Source organism: Palaemon carinicauda, chromosome 11 (assembly GCF_036898095.1).
Source record: "Palaemon carinicauda isolate YSFRI2023 chromosome 11, ASM3689809v2, whole genome shotgun sequence".
Lineage (NCBI taxonomy): Eukaryota > Metazoa > Arthropoda > Malacostraca > Decapoda > Palaemonidae > Palaemon > Palaemon carinicauda.
In genome coordinates, this window is record NC_090735.1 from 84,983,593 (window position 1) to 85,004,434 (window position 20,842).

The window sequence follows — 20,842 nt, forward strand, 5'->3', positions numbered from 1 at the left end:
CAAGCAATAATAGACCTGTTACTTTATGAACAAAAATATTTTTAATTCTGAAAGCAAGCAATGTTAGAACTGTTTTTTTTATTACGAATTTTTTTTTTCAATTCTAAAAGTAAGCAATGGTGCACTGGTTACTTTATTACGAAAGTATTTACAATTCTAAAAGCAATGAATGGTAGACCTGGTTACTTTATTACGATCTTTTTTTTAATTCTTAAAGCAAGCAATGCTAGACCTGGTTACTTTGTTACGAGTGTGTTTTTTATACTAAAAGCATGCAATGCTAGACATGGTTACTTTATTACGATAGTATTTTTACTCATATAAGCAAGCAATGCTAGACTTGGTTTCTTTATAACAAAAGTCTCTTAATTCTGAAAGCAAGCAATGGTAAATGTGGTTACTTAATTATCTGAGAATTTTTAATTCTAAAAGCAAGCAAGCAATTGTGGGTCAGGCTACATTTTTTTAAATTCTAAAAGCAAGCAAGCAATTGTGGGTCAGGCTACATTTTTTTAAATTCTAAAAGCAAGCAAGCAATTGTGGGTCAGGCTACATTTTTTTAAATTCTAAAAGCAAGCAATGCTAGACCTGGTTACTTTATTACGGAGGTATTTTAAATTCTAAAAGGAAGCAATGGTAGACCTACTTACTTTATTACGATTTTTTCTCAAATTAAAAAGCAAGCAATGCTAGACCTGGTTAATTTATTACGAAAGTATTTATAATTCTGAAGGCAAGCAATGCTAGACCTAGTTACTTTAGAACGGAAGTTTTTTTTTTTTTGTTATTCTAAACCCATGCAATGGTAGACCTGGTTACTTTATAGCGAAAGTATTTTCCATTCTAAATGCAAGCAATGCTAGACCTGGTTACTTTATTACGAAAGTTATTTTTTAATTCTAAAAGCAAGCAATGCTAGACCTTGTTACTTTATTTCGAAAGTTTTTTAATTCCAAAAACATGCAATGGGACACCTGGTTTCTTTATTTCGAAAGTATTTTTAATTCCAAAAGCAAGCAATACTAGATCTCGTTACTGTATTACAAAAGTATTTTTAATTCTGAAAGCAAACAATGCTACACCTGGTTACTTTATTACGAAAGTTTGTTCTCAATTCTAAAAGCAAGCAATGCTAGACCTAGTTTCTTTATTACGGAAATATTTTTAATTCTAAAAAGAAGCAATACTAGACCTGATTACTTTATTGGGAATTTTTTTTTTTAATTATAAAATCAAGCAATGCTAGAGCATGTTACTTTATGCCGAAAGTATTCTTATTTCCAAAAGCAAGCAAGGCTTGAGCTATTTACTGTATTACGAAAGTATTTTCAATTCTAAAAGCAAACAATGATAGATCTAGTTACTTTATTACGAAAGAACTTTTAATTCTACTATCAAGCAATACTAGACCTGGGTATTTTATTACGAAGGTGTTTTTTTATTATTATTATTTCTAAAAGCAAACAATGCTAGACCTGGTTACCTTATTACGATATTTTTTTAATTCTAAAAGTAAGTAATGCTAGATCTTGTCACTTTATTACGAAAGTATTTTTAATTCTAAAAGCAAGCAATGCTAAACCAGAATATTTCAATACGATATTTTTTATCTTTAAAAGCAAATAATGCTAGACCTGGTTACTTTATTAACAAAGTATTTTTAATTCTAAAAGCAAGCAATGCTAGATATGGTTACCTTATTACGAAAGTTTTTTTTTTAATCCTAAAAGCAAGCAATGCTTAACCTAGTTACTTTATCACGGAAGTAGTTTAAATTCTAAAAGCAAGCAATGGTAGACCTCGTTATTTTATTACGAAAGCTTTTTTTTTTTCATTCTAAAAGCAAGCAATGCTAGACATTTTTACTTCATTACGAAAGTTTTTTTTTTTTTTTTTTTTTTCTAAACGCAAGCAATGACTTGGTTACTTTATCACGAAAGTATTTCTAACTCTAAATGCAAGCAATGGTAGACTTGGTTACATTGTTACAAAAGTATTTTTAATTCTCAATGCAAGCAATGTTAGACATGATTATTGTGCATTTTTTTTTTTTTTTTTTTTTTTTGTTCAGGCATACTTAGCAAATAACTTTCACCAGATGTGGCTAGGGCTGCAAGTCAATGGGTACTTTTTACTTTAGGTTAATTGTTAATCAAGTCTATTGGTGTCCACAAAAGGGGTTCTTAACAGCCAGTCCAGACCTGCATTTAGCCACGATTCTCATTTGTTTCACAGGATGAATGGCTCTGGTGATGCCATAAAGCGGGAATGTCAGGTTTTATCCCTCTAATAAAGCTCCAAATTTGAGGCTTGGTTATTAATGCATATTATCTCCATATTTGCAACTGCTTTTTCAGCCCAGGCTTCACGGTAATTACGTCGTAATATAGTATGTAAGCATCATTCAAAGAGGACAACTGAAGGTAATACTACAATTATGCACACTAATCTAAATCTAGTTTGAGTAAATACCTTTGCTTGAAGATACTGCGCTGAATACTTTTTAATATTTCTTAACAGTAACATCACAAGTCATCGTGACTATTTTAGGGTTGTGGTAGCCTATTGGAAACATCCCTGCCTGGCAATCTGTCAAGACTCCCGTTCAAGACCCGCTCAGACTTGATAATTTCTTGTAATGTCTGCAACCTCACCATCTTTGTGAGCTAAGAGTGAGTTGTTTGAGGGAGCTGGGTCATCAGCAGCCATTTCCTGGCCCTCCCTGGTACTAGATTGGACGGGGAGGAGCCTGGGCGCTGATCATATGGGTATTGTCACTGCCCCTTGCCGCTACCACTAATGAGTGACTTTTAAACCTTTAAATTGTGGTTTCATTTTCAGGCTGTTAATATGAATTAAACTTTGCTGAAATTTGGACTCGTATGCGTATTATTAGCATTCAGAATTTGAAAATATTCAATTTCTTGGGGCTACGCCATAGCAGCGCCCAGATATGGAAAAACTTTTTACTTGAATCATGCAATGATATACAAATTAATGGTGACAGGGTAAATTAAAGAAATCGTTTGATTTATATTTAATTACCACAGTCAAAATGAAATAGAAAATTTATAACTGAGGAAAATAAAATTTAATCCCTGCTTGAGAGAATCCTTGTCCTTTGTGCACTGTAACCCTTCCAAACCGTGCTATATTCTTGGAGAGATGACCTTACGCCAGACACCACTCCAGCACAACATGGTCACCACTGAATTTTTCCATAACCTGACAATTACAATGAAATATCTATAATAAAGGTCACGGCCATCTATGGTTTAGACTAAGGCGTAAGCCTTAAATGTTTTTACTTAAATGTAAATATATAAAATGTAATAAATTAGATAGTAAAGACCGTAATATTCTTAGTATTTAGCTAAGTTTTAGGTTAGCCTGATACAAATTTAAAGTTATTTACTAGGTTAAATGCCTAGCTTAAAATTTAGTATAAGTTTTTTCCAGTGCTTAGTCTACTTAGCCAACATGTAAGCAAGCTCAATAGCCCAGTCTAAAGTTTTTAGAAGTTTTTTAACGTTAATATATGAAAGAACCGAGTTACTCATTAGCTTAAATTGTGATACTTGAACCTCGGTAAGTTTTGCCAAAGTTAACGAGATAATAACAGTGTAATAACAATCATCAAGTTCCTTCTAAATATCACGAACTATCAGGTAATATTTTATAGGACATGTAAGTTAGGTTAATGAACCGACTAAGTTCATATATAAGAAATTTGAAAATCGACTGAAACACGCGTAAATGAAACTCGATTCTTACCTCCAAACTGCTAAAAACCCGTCTCCTTTCTCTCCCCAAATCCTTCGGTAGTTTTGTTGAATTTCGCCTGCATCGTCAATGGCAGCTGTCCTCGGCAAACTTCTTAATAGTAAATCTTCATATTAATTATACCATTAAGCTCTGTGATCCATGAAGACTATAAGCAGATCGGCTGATACACAAAAAACATGTAGGATGGTTCAACTACAGGTCCTGTCGTTCTGGTCTTCGAGTCACAACTGCTCTTCTGCGTTTTGGCAGTTATACCGTCACCTCTTCTTCGAGACATTATATGGTCGCCTCTGCTAAACTTTGTTATTTCGTTTATAGCTTTGGGTTTGAAAAGGTTAGTCAAGAAAACATTTACCATGAATCAGCCAAATTAACTTTAAGAACATAATCTTTAGCCACAATAAAGTAATAATAGTAAATTTGAATATCTAATTACAACTTGGTGATTGCGATTCATGAGAAGTAGAAGGAACTCAAAGCATAAACTCCTAAACCCCATGCTTAACAAGAAACAAAATATTTTAAAAGGTATCCGGGAGTTTATGTAAATAAAAGAGAAATAACATACTGTTAAGTAAACAATAAATGTGAAATATATCTTTGATATATTTTGTATACCAGACACCTTAAGAGATCACAGATGTTGTCGATTCATTATCATTTTCGAAATTCACCATTACTGTTAGAGATTATTGTTTGTGCTTGACAATTATTTTACTTCATCAATATTACTTTTATATTGGATCATCCGGAAACTTCACAGGAATGCAACACTCCGGTTGCCTGAATATCTTACCTTAATGTTCATACTACACAATTCCCTTAAATTTTCAGAGAAACTGCATAACAGGAAGTGACTTTTTTTTATACAGCGTATGTCAAAGATTAATCTGAAACGACTTAACAAATAAGAGAAATTGCAAGAAGTTGGGAGTTCCTCGGATGATTTAGATCTCATTCTGTGGATGTCAATGGAGATTTTTTTAATCATACTGTAATCAGGAAGTGTAACATCTCAGCAAGCGTCAAATTCTCGAAATTTCACGAGACAGATATCCAGTTTGTTATTACTATTGTTAATCAACATTTACGCACTTTCATATAGAATAATGTAGATTTTACACAAATTTGAACAAATCAAAGACGGAGATATTTCCCCAAAAATGCATAATAACGAGAGGTCTTTAATTCAACTCTATTTATTGTGATATACAGTATATGACGTAATGAAAACTGTGCTTGTGGGTGGTGTCTGAGATCCAATAAATTATTTGTAGAAACGGACCGGTCATGGGTAGGTGTGAGAAAAATAAATTATTATTTTAAGTCCATAAAATAATTCGCTAAATATTTAAGCACGTACTGTACAATAGATATTTTGTGATAGAAAGTTGTAATACTAGCATATTTTTTCATTATTCATAATGATAATAGAAAACCTAGCCAAATAAGGCTGGCAAAACTCGCTCTTTTTTAATGATGATCTTTCGCATTATAATTGATAAATGGATCACGTCAAAGTAAGTCTAGGAATCTATGAAATTATAGTAGAAATTGGTGATTCAATGGCTGTTATTGAATTTGCATATATAATTTAACAATAGCCTTACACCTCTTAGCGGAAAACGCTTGTGTCAGTAGGCTACTCGTCAAACTATAAATAATATCAAAAATAAATTTGCGCCTATAAAACACATATATGTACACAAACCACACACACACATACGCACACACACACACACACACATATATATATATATATAATATATATATATATATATATATATATATAATACATATATATATATATATATATATATATATACTGTATATATATAAATATATATATATATATATATATATATATATATATATATATGCGTAAAAATCACCGGGAAACGTGATGCTCAGATGCAGAACCACGGGGAAAATGAAAATACGAAATATACGATTAAGTCCTGACTAGTTTCGTGATACTTCTTCAGAGGACTGATTTATTGAGAGAGGTTTCTTTACATTTTATAGGGAAAGTAAACGTACGAACATACATATAGAGGCTTAGAGAACAATGACACTCCCTTACCAGCTACCTGGGCTGAGGTCAGGTGTTTACTGGGTGGAGATCCAACCTCATTAGACACCTGCCAAAAAGGGTCATTTTCTGGTGACAGGTAAATTCTTGTTTTTGACTTCAGTACAGTTTATTTATATGAATAACGGTAGCCTTATCTATGTAAATATATAAGCAAAACTATATGTATATGTAAGACACATCTATATATAAATATATAAAAAAGACATATACATAGGTATACACAGACAGGCATTCATACACAAACATGCATAATATATACATAGACATATACATACGTGTACACATACTGGTATACATATACAGACACATACATAAATCTTTGTAACTGGCCCAGGGAGAGTTATGTACATATGTGAAGTTAGTAAGTTTATCAGTTACTTTATGTAAGTTCTTCAAGAGTTTAAGCATTAGAGTGTAATTATTATTATTATTATTATTATTATTATTATTATATTATTATTATAACTTGCCAAGCTACAATCATAGTTGGAAAAGTAGGATGCTATAAGCCTAAGGGCTCCAACAGGGAGAATAGCCTGTGAGGAAAGGAAATAAGGAAAAACTACAAGAAGTTTAAGGACAATAACAGCATTAAAATAAATATTTCATATATAAACTATAAAAACTTGAAAATAACAAGAGGAATAGAAACAAGATAGAATAGTGTTGCCCAAGTGTACCCTCAAGCAAGAGAACTCTAACCCAAGACAATGGAAGTGCATGGTACAGAGGCAATGGCACTACCCAAGACTAGCGAACAATGGTTTTATGTTGGAGTGTCCTTCTCCCAGAAGAGCTGCTTACCATAGCTAAAGAGTTTCTTCTACCTTTACCAAGAGGGAAGTAGCCACTGAACATTTGCCGTAGTTAACCTCTTGAGAGAAAAAAAATTGTTTGAAAATTTCAGTGTTGTCAAGTGTATGAGGAAAGAATTGGCCGGACTATTCTATGTATGTGTAGTCAAAGATAAAATAAGCCGTTACCAGAGAGCTGTTGAATGCCCTTGCAAAGTCGGCGATGCACACAGAGGCGACCCCTGCTATGCACGATTCCGTGTTTAATGAGTCGGATGCCCAGAGGTTAACTCCAAGGTTCACAGAAGAGGCTCCAGATGAGTTCTTCAATCATTTTGAAATGGTAGCATCGATGATAGAATGGTCAGAAGATAAATGGTCAGTGTTGTTGCAGAGGGTATTGATTGGGAAAGGCCGCTGTGCCTACCTGTCCTTATCTCAGGGCCAGAGGAAGGAGTATCAAGAAGTGAAGAGGAGCGTGCTGCAAGTGTATCAGATGATCCCAGAATATTATAATGAAAGGATCTGAAGTTTGAGGAAGGATGAGTAAATTACTTTCCTGGATTACACATATAAGGTATGATGATGTTTTGAGAGATGGACAGAGGCTACTAATGTGAGGGAGATGGCTGAATTAGAAGATTGATGGTACTAGAACAGTATCTACGAGGAATTCCTGAACATATTCGAGCGTACTTGAGAGAGAGGTGAAGAAACTTAATAAAGCCGCTTCGCTGAGTGAAGATTATAATATTATCAGTCGTAAACCCTACTCAGATAAGAAGTTTCAACAGTCATTCCGGCCAAGTGTCAACTATTTGCCGAACCATGGAAACCAGTTCATTAATATCTACATAAAGAAATTCAACAGTTACAGCGGAAGTAGCATTGGTACTGTTCCTAGGCAGAATGTGATAGTACCACAGCAACAATCGTCGAATCATCCTCCAAGTATCATGAAACACGTGCAGGTTAATATTGTCTGTTTTAAGTGTGGCAAGAGAGGCCATATCAGTAAGGAATGTTGGTTGAACCAACCGAATGCAGTCGCCCAAGTGATTAAGGGTAATTCGACTTCACAGAATGCGAATATGAAGAAACGATAAGGAAAGGTCAAAGAGGAAAATAAACCAGCCAACGTTTACACGACAAACAGGAAAACCCAAACAGCATGGATACCTTTAAACCGTATATTTATGAAGGTATGTTAGCAGTAATAGATGCGAGTGAGCGAACCCGGGTCAAGATATTGCGCAACACAAGTTGCAAGCATAGTGTGGTGATACAAGGAGTACACCCATTGGTGGAACAGTCTCTTACAGGAGACTCGGTTATTTTGAAGGGAATAGGAGGGGAAGAGGTTACCCCTACTTGCCATTCGAAACTGTCAAGCGAGTTGGTGACAGGTAATTTTGATTTTGCTGTAAAGGATTCATTGGCTGTCGAAGGGGTAGATATCCTGTTGGGTAATGAGGTTGGTGGAGCGCCGTTTGTGCCTTTTCCCATTGTAATGGAGAAACCATTGAAGTATAGTCCTACAATTGAACTCGAGAAGGACTACCAGTATCTGTTTCCTAGTGGGACGACTAGAAGTATGACGAAGAAAGTAGCTGCTGAATAAGAAAAAGAAATCGAAGGAGCGATGAACCAGGAGGACTTGTTTTCCGAAGAAGAGGATTCTCTTGATGGCACGCAAAAGGGGAACTCCCAAGTAAGCCAGAACAAAGAAGAACAACATATGAGTGGACAAGAGGACAAAGAAGAAATAAACATGGAAGAAATAGTAAACTCAGCGCTAGAAGTAGGACAAGTGAGTAGGAAACGGCTGATAGAATTGCAACGGAAGGATGCAACACTAACGGAGATATTGTACCATGTGGTGGGAGAGACGGAGGCACAGCAGTCTCTAACCTGTTATTGTCTCAAGGATGGGTTGCTTATGAGGAAGCAGAGACACGCCGATATCCCTGGGAATGCCGAAGATTTATTCCCGCACAGTTGAAAAGATAGGTGATTGCCGTAGCACACGAGATGAGACATATGAGGATAAGGAAGACAACGGAGAAGATTATGAAACACTTTTTCTGGTCTGGCATGCATAAGGACGTGAGCCAGTTTTGCCGTGCATGTCACGTTTGTCAGATGGCTGGAAAGCCAAACAAGTATATCAAGAAAGCTCCCTTACACCCGATAGAAGTGCGAGGAAAACCCTTCAGCAAGGTAATGATCGACATTGTGGGACGTTCACCAAGGACGAAAAAGGGTCACGAATATATGTTAACCTTGATGTGTCCAATGACGAGATACCCAGAAACCATACCCGTCAGGAACATCAGTGCCAAAATAATCACCGAGAAGTTACTAGACTTTTTTACTAAATTTAGTATTCCGAAAATCGTTCAAAGTGACCAAGGAACGAATTTCCCGTCAAAACTGTTTAAGGATGTAAGGAAACTGTTGGATGTGAAACAACAACTATAAACTGCTTATCATCTGGAGACCCAAGGTGCATCAGAAAGGTTTCATCAAACTTTGAAAAGTATGTTAACGAAGTTCTGCAATGAAACAGGGAATGAATGGGACACTGGACTACCGTTGATGTTATTTGAGGTGCGTAATGCTTATCAAGAAAGCATTGGACGTAGCCCGAATGAAATAGTATTTGGACGAGAAATACGAGGACCGAATAAAATGTTGACAGAAAAAGGGAAGGATCAAGAGCAAACGGTTATAGAAAATGTCAAGGGTTTGAGGGAAAGAATCGGCAAGTTAAGGAAATTTTCCTTAGAAGGTATGCAAGTGACTCAAAGACGGATGAAGAAAAGGCTTGGTATGAAGAGTACGAAAAGACTGTTTACGGTAGGAGGACAGGTGTTGGTCTACGCACCAATAAGGAGATTCCCTCTCGCCAATGAGTTCCAAGAACCAATCCTGATTTTGGAGAAGAGCAGTGACTGGACCTACGTTATCGAGATACAAGGAAAAAGGAAAAATATAAGGAAGACCATATTAACTTCAAAACAGATACTTCAAGCACCGGATTTCACTGAGAAAAACTCCTTATCCAAGTGGATGCGTCAGATAACGGGATTGGAGTTGCTTATTGCAAGAAGACGAGGAAGGAATTCTTTACCCTGTATGTTTTATGTCGTCGAAGCTGAAGAAGCAGCAAAAAGCCTACTCGACACTTGAAAAGGAACTGCTAGCGTTAGTCACAGGAAGGTTGGAATTTACATAAATCTACCACAGAATGAGATTACATTGTATTCGGATCATAATCCCTTAACTTTTGTTAATAACATGAAAAGTAATAATCAATGGTTAACTAAGTGGTAATTATGTTTGCAATTGTAGTGTATTAATGCAAAGCATATATTAGGCTAAAAAAACGTGGTTGCAGATTTTTCATCTCAGGCTGAATCTATGGATTCAGGCCCGGAATAAATAATCTTTTTGGGGAGGAGTTATCTTATAACGCTGGTCTAGTGTAGGGTAAATAAGTTAATCAGGTATCTTATTTATGTTTTCTATTGTGCATTGAAGAGGTAAATAACCCGTAAGGTGAGTTCCTCTCATGTATGTATAAGTTTGTTATGTAATTTACGTAAGACTTTCGTCGTTAATTTACTTGTATTTTTCATTCAAGTCAGTATATGAAAATTTACAATATTTTTAAAAATCAACTTTTTATTTCATGTATTTTGTCACGGAGTCTTACGTAATCTATTTAAGACTACAACATGTTCCGTACGAGATATGAACAAGGGCTTATGTAAATCTTTTTTATATCTTTATGAGGTATTACGTCATATTTGTGAGAAAGTACGCAATTCCTATATTTAGCAGGTGTTTTGGAAAGTTCTCAAAAACCCTAGTTTTAGATTTTATCCTTTTTTTATTTCCAAAAACGGTGGGTGGGCCGAGCAGCTGAGAGAGAGAGAGTTGCCTAAAACCAAGGTTCGCCCCCTGAATGGTTACTTAGTTGATAACTCTGGCGGCGCTAGAGGCCGGCCCCCAAACCTCGAGAATAATCTATTAGAATATTCAAGAAGTTACTAAATTCATATGTATGCACCCCCCCCCCCCAGGACTGCATAGCAGCAGAAGAGAAACAACCGTCCTGTAAAAGAGCCAAAGTTAATCCCTCCCTCTCTAGTACCTATAGTGTGTCCTCTGCTAAGTGATTTTGTGCCCCAGTGTGTAGCATGTGATAAAATGTTGATGCAAATTATCCAGGTGATTTTAAATTTATTGTTTTGTGGTGAGAGTTGGTATTATGTAAATCTTTGTAACTGGCCCAGGGAGAGTTGTGTACATATTTAATATTTCAAGTCAAGTGATTATATAATTTTCAGAGCGTAAAATGTTTGTTTTCATCAAGTTTTGTTCAGGCTTAATATTTCGAGTGACTTATTCTTTATATGTAAATTCTTCCAAAGTGTTGCAAGTTATATATAATATATTTATTTTTGTAAACAGTGTATTATGTCAATCACCAGTATATATTTCATGCTCGCTAGAATCCTGTTAATGAATCGAAGTAGGAAGTTGTTTGAAAAGATTGTAATAATAATTACCCATTTTTGTAGTGTACTTAAGAAACCTTTGGATATTCAGTGTTTTTATATCGCTGTCTGGGAGTTATATAATTATCTCAGAGTTTGGGTATTAATATTTTCAAGCGTAATATCTTTAATGTAAAAACAAACTGGTGAGTTTTGAACTCGAGAGGGTTGTGTAGCTTGCTAATCGTAATATATGTAATATTATATTTTGGTTCCCAGACCGCGGGACATAGTATAATATACATATATATATATATATATATATATATATATATATATATATATATATATATATATATATATATATTTACACACATATATATATATATATATATATATATATATATATATATATATATATATATATATATATATATATATATATATATATATATATATATATATATATATATTACAGCTGGCAAGCTACACAACCTCTCAAGTTCCAAACCCACATGTTTGTTTCTACATTAATCTGTTATATTTGAGGTCACACCCAAACTCTGAGAAGATTATACAACTCCCAGACGGCAATATATAAAGACACTGATTATCCAAAGGTGTCCTAAATACACTCAAAACAAGACGGTAATTATTATTAAAAACTGGTCAAACAATCTCTTACTTTGATTCTTTAATAGGGATATGAGAGAGTTCTGAAATGAACACTGGCGATTAAAATAATACACTTTATAAAAATAAATATATTCTATAAAAATTACAACACTGAAAGAATTTACATAAAAAAATAAATCATTCAAAATATAAAGAATGAACAAAATTAGACTACAACAAAAGAAATTAATACTCATGAAAATTATATAATCCCTTGTTTCACTGGAAATTAAATCTTACACTAATAATTAATCTTGAAAATAGTTAACATATAACATTCTAATGATTAAACTTATAGAAATTGCATAAAATAACTAATAGATTTACAAGTTTCTATCTCGCATGAAGTAATCAAAGTTAAGCCAAAATGAATATACTTAACGTTTTTTACATAAATCTCACTGGGCCAGTTACAATGATTTACACAATACCAGCACTCACCTCAACACAATAAATTTAAAATTTTGTGCGAAGTTGTAGTAATGTTTTAACACACTGCACACTATATAATTTGGGCACAAATTTAATCACTTTAGAGAGGACACACAAAAGGCACTTGAGAGAGGAGGATGAACTTTGGCTCATTCACAGGAAAGGCTGTGTCTCTTCTCCCCTATGCATTCCTAGGGGCACATATATAGTGACTTAGTTATTCTAGATTGTTCTAAGTCAGAGATCTGGATGCTTGGGGACTGGCTTAGCGACACCAGAGTTACTAACTATTCCTCTCTTGTACACATATCATGCGCCAGAGAGATGGCTCTCTCTCAGCTAGTTCCGCCTACCTACTGTTCTTGGAAAAAAAAAATAAGACTATATATATAGATAGATAGATAGATAGATAGATATATGTGTGTGTGTGTTTTTATGTGTATACATATATGTGTGTTTTGTGTATCCTAATGTTTAAACATTTTTCTCTTTCCTCATACACCTAACAACACTAAATTACAACACTGGGATTTTTCAGTGGCTACTTTCCTCTTGGTAAGGGTAGAAGAGACTCTTCAGCTGTTAAAAGAAGCACTTCTAGGAGAAGTATACTCCAAAATCAAACCATTTTTCACTAATCTTGGGTAGTGCCATAGCATCTCTTCCAATGCTTTTGGTTAAAATTATCTTGCTTGAGAGTACACTCAAGTAAACAATTTTATCTATTTCCTTATTTCATTTCTTCACTGAGTTTTTTCCGCTGTTGGAGTTATGGGCTTATAACATACTGCTTTTCCAAGAATAATAATAATAATAATAATAATAATAATAATAATAATAATAATAATAATAATAATAATAATAATAATAATAATAATAATAATAATAATCTACAGCAAAAACAACCAGGAAATTTGTTAACAGTGAAGCTACTAAGTGTAATTTCATTTTCTATTTCATTCCTGTGACTTTGACATTAACATCAAACGTTATCCATTACAATGAACAAGCGCATATATATATATATATATATATATATATATATATATATATATATATATATATATATATATATATATATATATATATATATATTTATATATAAATATATATATACATATATAAATACATATATATATATATATATATATATATATATATATATATATATATATACATATACATATATATATATATATATATATATATATATATATATATATATATATATATATATATATATATATATATATATATATATATATATATATATATACATAATGTACATACACACAAATATAAATACATATATACTCTATGTGTGTATGTTTATAATATATATATAAATATATATATATATATATATATATATATATATATATATATATATATATATATATATATATATATATATATATACATATATATATGTATATATATATATATATATATATATATATATATATATATATATATATATATATATATATATATATATACATACATATATACTGTATATATATATATATATATATATATATATATATATATATATATATATATATATATATATATATCTATATTATATGTATACATATATATATATATATATATATATATATATATATATATATATATATATATATATATATATATATATATATATATATATATGTATATATATAATATAGATATATATATATATATATATATATATATATATATATATATATATATATATATATATATATATATATATATATATATATATATATATATATATATATATATATATAGATAGATGTAAATATCACCCACGAATGGCATTTAATACCGAATTCTATCTTGGGAATATACATCCACTTGGAATTCATTTTATGGTAACAGATTCCTGAATTCGACAGGAATATGTACGAGGACTTGTCATAAACTTTTATCTCTCTTGATAGCTCAGTCGGTATGGTCCTTGCAGGCATGGTTTCCAGCCGAACAGGTGGGGGTTCGAATCTCCACCCGGCCAGAAGCTGTTACCATAAAATGAATTCCAAGTGGATGTATATTCCCAAGATAGAATTTGGTATTAAATGCCATTCGTGGGTGATATTTACATTGATTAAAATCAAGTGTGCTTGTAATATATATTCATTTATAATAACCACGTGTTGCAAACTTACGATTCAGCTATCATGGAGGAGATGGGTTTATTTCAAGTGTATGAACAGATTCCCGAATTCGACAGGAATATGAACGAGGACTTGTCATGAACTTTTATCTCTCTTGATAGCTCAGTCGGTATGGTCCCTGCAGGCATGGTTTCCAGCCGAACAGGTAGGTGTTCGAATCTCCACCCGGTCAGAAGCTGTTACCATAAAATGAATTCAAAGTGGATGTATATTCCCAAGATAGAATTCGGTATTAAATGCCATTCATGGGTGATATTTACATTGATTGAAATCACGTGTGCTTGTGATATATATTCATTTATAATAACCACGTGTTGCAAACTTACGATTCAGCTATCATGGAGGAGATGGGTTTATTTCAAGTGTATGAACAGATTCCTGAATTCGACAGGAATATGTACGAGGACTTGTCATTAACTTTTATCTCTCTTGATAGCTCAGTCGGTATGGTCCCTGCAGGCATGGTTTCCAGCCGAACAGGTGGGGGTTCAAATCTCCACCCGGCCAGAGGCTGTTACCATAAAATGAATTCCAAGTGGATATATATTCCCAAGATTGAATTCGGTATTAAATGCCATTCGTGGGTGATATTTACATTGATTAAAATCAAGTGTGCTTGTGATATATATTCATTTATAATAACTACGTGTTGCAAACTTACGATTGAGCTATCATGGAGGAGATGGGTTTATTTCAAGTGTATGAACAGATTCCTGAATTCGACAGGAATATGTACGAGGACTTGTCATAAACTTTTATCTCTCTTGATAGCTCAGTCGGTATGGTCCCTGCAGGCATGGTTTCCAGCCGAACAGGTGGGGGTTCGAATCTCCACCCGGCCAGAAGCTGTTACCATAAAATGAATTCCAAGTGGATGTAAATTCCCAATATAGAATTCGGTATTAAATGCCATTCGTGGGTGATATTTACATTGATTGAAATCACGTGTGCTTGTGATATATATTCATTTATAATAACCACGTGTTGCAAACTTACGATTGAGCTATCATGGAGGAGATGGGTTTATTTCAAGTGTATGAACAGATTCCTGAATTCGACAGGAATATGTACGAGGACTTGTCATAAACTTTTATCTCTCTTGATAGCTCAGTCGGTATGGTCCCTGCAGGCATGGTTTCCAGCCGAACAGGTGGGGGTTCGAATCTCCACCCGGCCAGAAGCTGTTACCATAAAATGTATTCCAAGTGGATGTATATTCCCAAGATAGAATTCGGTATCAAATGCCATTCGTGGGTGATATTTATATTGATTGAAATCATGTGTGCTTGTGATATATATTCATATATGTATAGATATATGTATATATATATATATATATATATATATATATATATATATATATATATATATATATATATATATATATATATATATATATGCATATATATATATATATATATATATATATATATATATATATATATATATATATATATATATATATATATATAATAGAATGATTTCTCTGATGGTTCTTGCAATTCTTGCAACCATCACTCGTAAGATTGCCTCATGAAAACACTGGCCACACAAAACATTCACATCTTGAAAAATAAAGTTACGAAATAATACATCAAGTCATTCATCACATTAATATAAATTTTAGCACATTCAATACACGATAGCAGATCTTGGTCCTCTATCTGCATTTTTTCACAGCCTGGTTGAATTCGCGTGAAATTTGGTGAGACAAAACCGAAAAAGCCAAGTGATGAGTTGCATATTTTTTTTTTTTTTTTTTTTTTTTTTTTTAATGAGTATCGGCTCCATTATGCAGTTATTTCAAAGGGCTCCTTCGTCATCGCTTTTGATCATGCATGATTTGCAAGAGTCCAAGGGAAAATGAAAGGGAGACTACACAGTGCTCTGCTGAAATAAAAATGCATTTTGGCTAAATCGCTAGGAAAGCCTTGTTTTTTATAATGCTTATTCATTGGGAGACACTATCATTTCCATAAGACCTCCTGATATTTGCAATTCGTTTACACCCGATATTTTATATCCATAATGTTATAAGCAGGTTACCGATAGAATTATTTAAGGAGTTACAAGGAATATCCGTAATTCAATGTATGATCATTTCAGTTTTCAATTGGAATTAGATTTACTTTGGTACAAGGAGAAAAGTTTGGAATGACTCGACGGGTTACATTCTCTCCAGAAAACCATCCACAGTGCTGCCGCCGCCGTCTCTTTTGAGAAGACTAAGGCGAATCATCTATCATTTTTTTGTTACAACAGACGTGATATTATCTCTCTTCTTTGACATGGAATCTGCATGTAGTGACTAAGACCAGTGGATTGTGCAGTGAAATGGAGTGAGAATAATTTTGATTTTATTCATCTCGTGTGTTCTCTTGAAGTATTCATTTAGTTTTTAGTCTCATTTTTCCGTTATAAACTTTAGAGATCTAACAGTGAATAGGAAGTAATCACATATTTCTGAACAGGTAGCAGATTATCTTTGCGGAGTGCCAAGTCAGATGCCGCCCGAGGATAATTATCGCTGCTGTGAGACCGCTGAGCGAATTATGATAAATAACATCCAAGAGAAAGGTTTCCTACTCGTAATGTGAGTGCGGAATTCCGATGATGCGTGCTTGGAAACTCATAACAATGAAGAGAGAGTGAGAGAAAGGTTGGCCATGTGGAGAGAGAGGGAGGCGGAGTTAGAGGCCCATAAAGGACCGATTAGTATGCATGGCGAGCCACCTCACGTTCTTTTGTCAAGGATTTGGATTCTGACGTCATCCTCATGCACTGAGACAGTCTCTCCTTGTTGTTTTAAGAATATTCAATGGAGCGAAGACAAGGCAAAAAAATTAACGCAGGCACCAAGACATTCCCATTGTACCTGTGTGTCGAAGACCTGGCTTTTTCATGGATGGGAAAAAAATAATGAATAAGAATGATGATTGTTTGCTTTACAACTATTGCTAATAAACAAGTTTCTTTTTATAATAACCATTGGTTTCACTTTCACATAGATTCATGTAAATACCGCGAATGTACTGATATATATATATATATATATATATATATATATATATATATATATATATATATATATATATATATATATATATATATATATATATATATATATATATATCCTTTGGTTGATTGTATGTAATAACAATATACAAATCAAGGGACTGAATAGGGCTTTAAGGTGGTTTCATCATGTAGAGAGCATGGAGGAAGGAAATGATAGAGATAGTAAAGAATGGTGCAGTGTATGTTTCCTGCTTGGAAGGTTCGTAATAAGAAGGATTCACGTGTGATGGGTGCCATGCTTCTGGATACACATCTTGTAAACTTATTAGTTGAATGAAATTCTTGTTGTTGTCATAATTGTGGGGTATCAGAAACCTCATTATTATTATTATTATTATTATTATTATTATTATTATTATTATTATTATTATTATTATTATTATTATTATTATTATTATTATTATTAGCTAAGATACAACCCAAGTTGGAAAAGCAGGATGGTATAAGCACAACGGTACCAACAGCAAAATATAACCAGCGAGGAAAGAGAATAAGGAAATGCATAAATTACAAAAGTAATGAATGATTAATATAAAATACTTTAAGATCAGTAACAAATCTAAAATTGATCTGCACCGCACCTATTACAGGCTCGTACACTGTAATGGTTTTGATGTTTTATCTTATCACTTGCCTTTCCTCCACTATTAATAGACCAACTTGTGTTATCATGGTAGTTCATGCTTTTTTATGTTTGAACTTTTGTGACGCTCTTGCTCGCAAGTCGCTGTATATAAACTCGATGATTTTTTAATAAAGTTTAGTTGCAATTACCTCGCCTCTCAGTTATCACCTAGCTTGTGCTTCCGCACATTGGTGACCAGCGGACACTCCGATGTGCAAGCAAAAACCTCACAAAAATACAAACGTGTTAAAGCATGACCTAGTATGATAACACAAGTTGGTCTGTAACAGTGCAAAAGAGCAGGTGATAAGATAAAAAACCAAAACCGTTACAGTGTACGACCGTGTGTATGAAATGCGTGCAGTACAAATCTTTCAAATATAAACTAAGAGGAGAGACTTATCTCACCTGTTCAACATAAAAACATTTGCTGTAAATTTGAACTTCCAGTAATATATTCTGGTAATTAAACTGGTTCCACATGTCAAAATAACACTGGTTTACAAAAAAAAAAAAAAAAAAAAAAAAAAATTTTGATCTGAGGCAAGAATGGGGATAGGTGTTTTTTGCTGATTTGGGTATGTTGAATTCAAATTTATAAATAGTTTTGCTCTATCACCTCTAGTTTTCTAGCTTTTAAATAGTCTCATTTTAGTATAAACAGAGAATATATGTGCACATTTCAAGAGTTGCAGCATCTTATAACAGATAAAACAGTTTTTAGATAAAGAACACTGATTGAATCAATATACTTGGATGACACAATTACACAATTCATAGTACCCCAGACAGTCAAAAGTGTGTTTTCTTAGAAGATCTGGTGTATTTTGCCTTCGGGATGTCACGCAAAGAGCATCCAGCAGAAGTCTCCCATCATGCTGGGGTTCCATTTGCCTTGATAGTTGCTCTCCATGTTCGTAATGTCTAGGGGGAATCTTTCTCCATGCTCATCACTCACTGCTCCAAGGTTTGGCGGGAAGAAGTTGAGGTGGGAATGGAGAAAATGAATCTTGAGTGACATTCGGCACCCCATATCCTTGTAAGACTTTAGCAGCTTTTCAATACAGGCTTGGTAATCTGGTACGCGTGCGTTACCAAGGAAGCCACTACAGACTGACTTGAATGCTTCCCATGCTCTCAGTTCCTTTAAGTTAAGAAGCTCCTCAAAATCAGTATCCTTCAGCACTTCTAGGATCTGAGGTCCGACAAAGATGCCCTCTTTGAGCTTATCAGCACTAACACCTGGGAACACAGTAGACAAGTGTTGAAAGGCAGTACAATTTTTGTCCAACGCCCTCATGAAATTCTTCATCAAACCAAGCTTGATGTGAAGAGGAGGAAGAAGCACCTTATTCATGCCCACCAGAGGATTCCCCTTGACGCTGTGTTCGCCAGGAACAAAAGTGCTTTTAGACCTCCAGTCTTTCTGCTTGTAATGCTGGGATACAGCTTGACTATCCCAGAGACAGAGAAAACAACAGTACTTTATGAAGCCCGCTTGCATACCCATAAGACCAATGACCTTGAGGTCCCCACACAGACTCCATTGGTACACGCTGTACTTAATAGCTTCTAAAAGAAGCTCCATATTGTCATAGGACTCCTTTAGATGGACAGAGTGTGCAATGGGAATGCTGGGATATTTATTCCCGTTGTGCAGAAGCACAGCCTTGAGACTTTGCTTGAAAGAGTCTATGAAAAGACGCCAGTCTGAAGGAGTATGTGGCAAACCAAGGGACGTGAAGAAGCCAGGTATAATTGTGCAGTAACACAACTTGTTTTTCATGTCGAAAAAGGAAGCAAGGTCATTGTTCCGATTCCTGAAACTGGTGATCTTTACATCTTCCTGGACTTGGTTCCACTGTTTAAGCCGAGAAGCCAAGAGCTCTGACTGTTGTTTTGACAGATACAAATCACGAGCAAGATCATTCAGGTCTTCTTGCGTGATCCAGTGTGGCTCGTTGCCACTTGTTCCTGAATATGTAGACTCAATATCTTCCAAAGATATTGACTTGGCAGAATCCTCCTTTGAAGGCATTTCTTCATCTGATGAGGAAAGAAGATCCTTATTTACTGGAGGTGTGGGTACAGGAAGATCATCTGAATGGGGAACGGGTCTCATAGCAGATGAAGGGTTGGGATATTTGATCTTTTTCCTAGAAGATGCATTGAAACCAGTTATATTAGTTAAACAAAAATAACAATCATCTGCGTGGCTTCGTGGCTCTCTCCAAACCATCGCGACTGCAAAGTTGAAAGCCACTTTCTTGCCATTAAACCATGCAGTTAGTCCATTGTAGCAGGGTTTACAACAGATGTGTGGAGCCCAAGACTTGTCCTGATCACCAATTTTACAGTCAAAATAGTGAAAGTAGGCGGTTCTGAGGAGGGAAGTGATGGTTCGACGCTGTGCAACTGTTGTGAGGTCCCCACACACGTAGCAGAAAGAATTGGTCTTGTTGAGGCATCCTCGATGTTTTGATGCGCTTGAAGCCATTGGAGAATCTGAAAATATAACTAAATCATATGCAAGGCAATAAAATGTCCATTGGAAAATGTAATACTAATATTTAGCTACCCAAAAGATGTGTAACACGATAGTTGAGGGACACCAACCTCCTGCGCCACCTGAGAGACAACCTCTTCCAATGACTGCCAGAGCACTACTG

At 34.2% G+C, this 20,842-nt stretch overlaps 1 protein-coding gene and 1 long non-coding RNA gene across 8 annotated transcripts in view; one reads left to right on the forward strand and one right to left on the reverse strand.

The window, feature by feature from the left end:
* LOC137650081 (venom allergen 5.01-like) overlaps positions 1 to 20,842 on the forward strand; it is a 613,638-nt gene that overhangs the window by 159,624 nt on the left and 433,172 nt on the right. The gene's annotated exons all lie outside the window — the stretch shown is intronic.
* LOC137649717 (uncharacterized) lies at positions 3,165 to 4,012 on the reverse strand. The gene is made up of 2 exons (XR_011045835.1): positions 3,775 to 4,012; positions 3,165 to 3,225 (listed from the first exon to the last, which is right to left on the reverse strand). It is a non-coding gene; the product is annotated as an uncharacterized lncRNA (long non-coding RNA).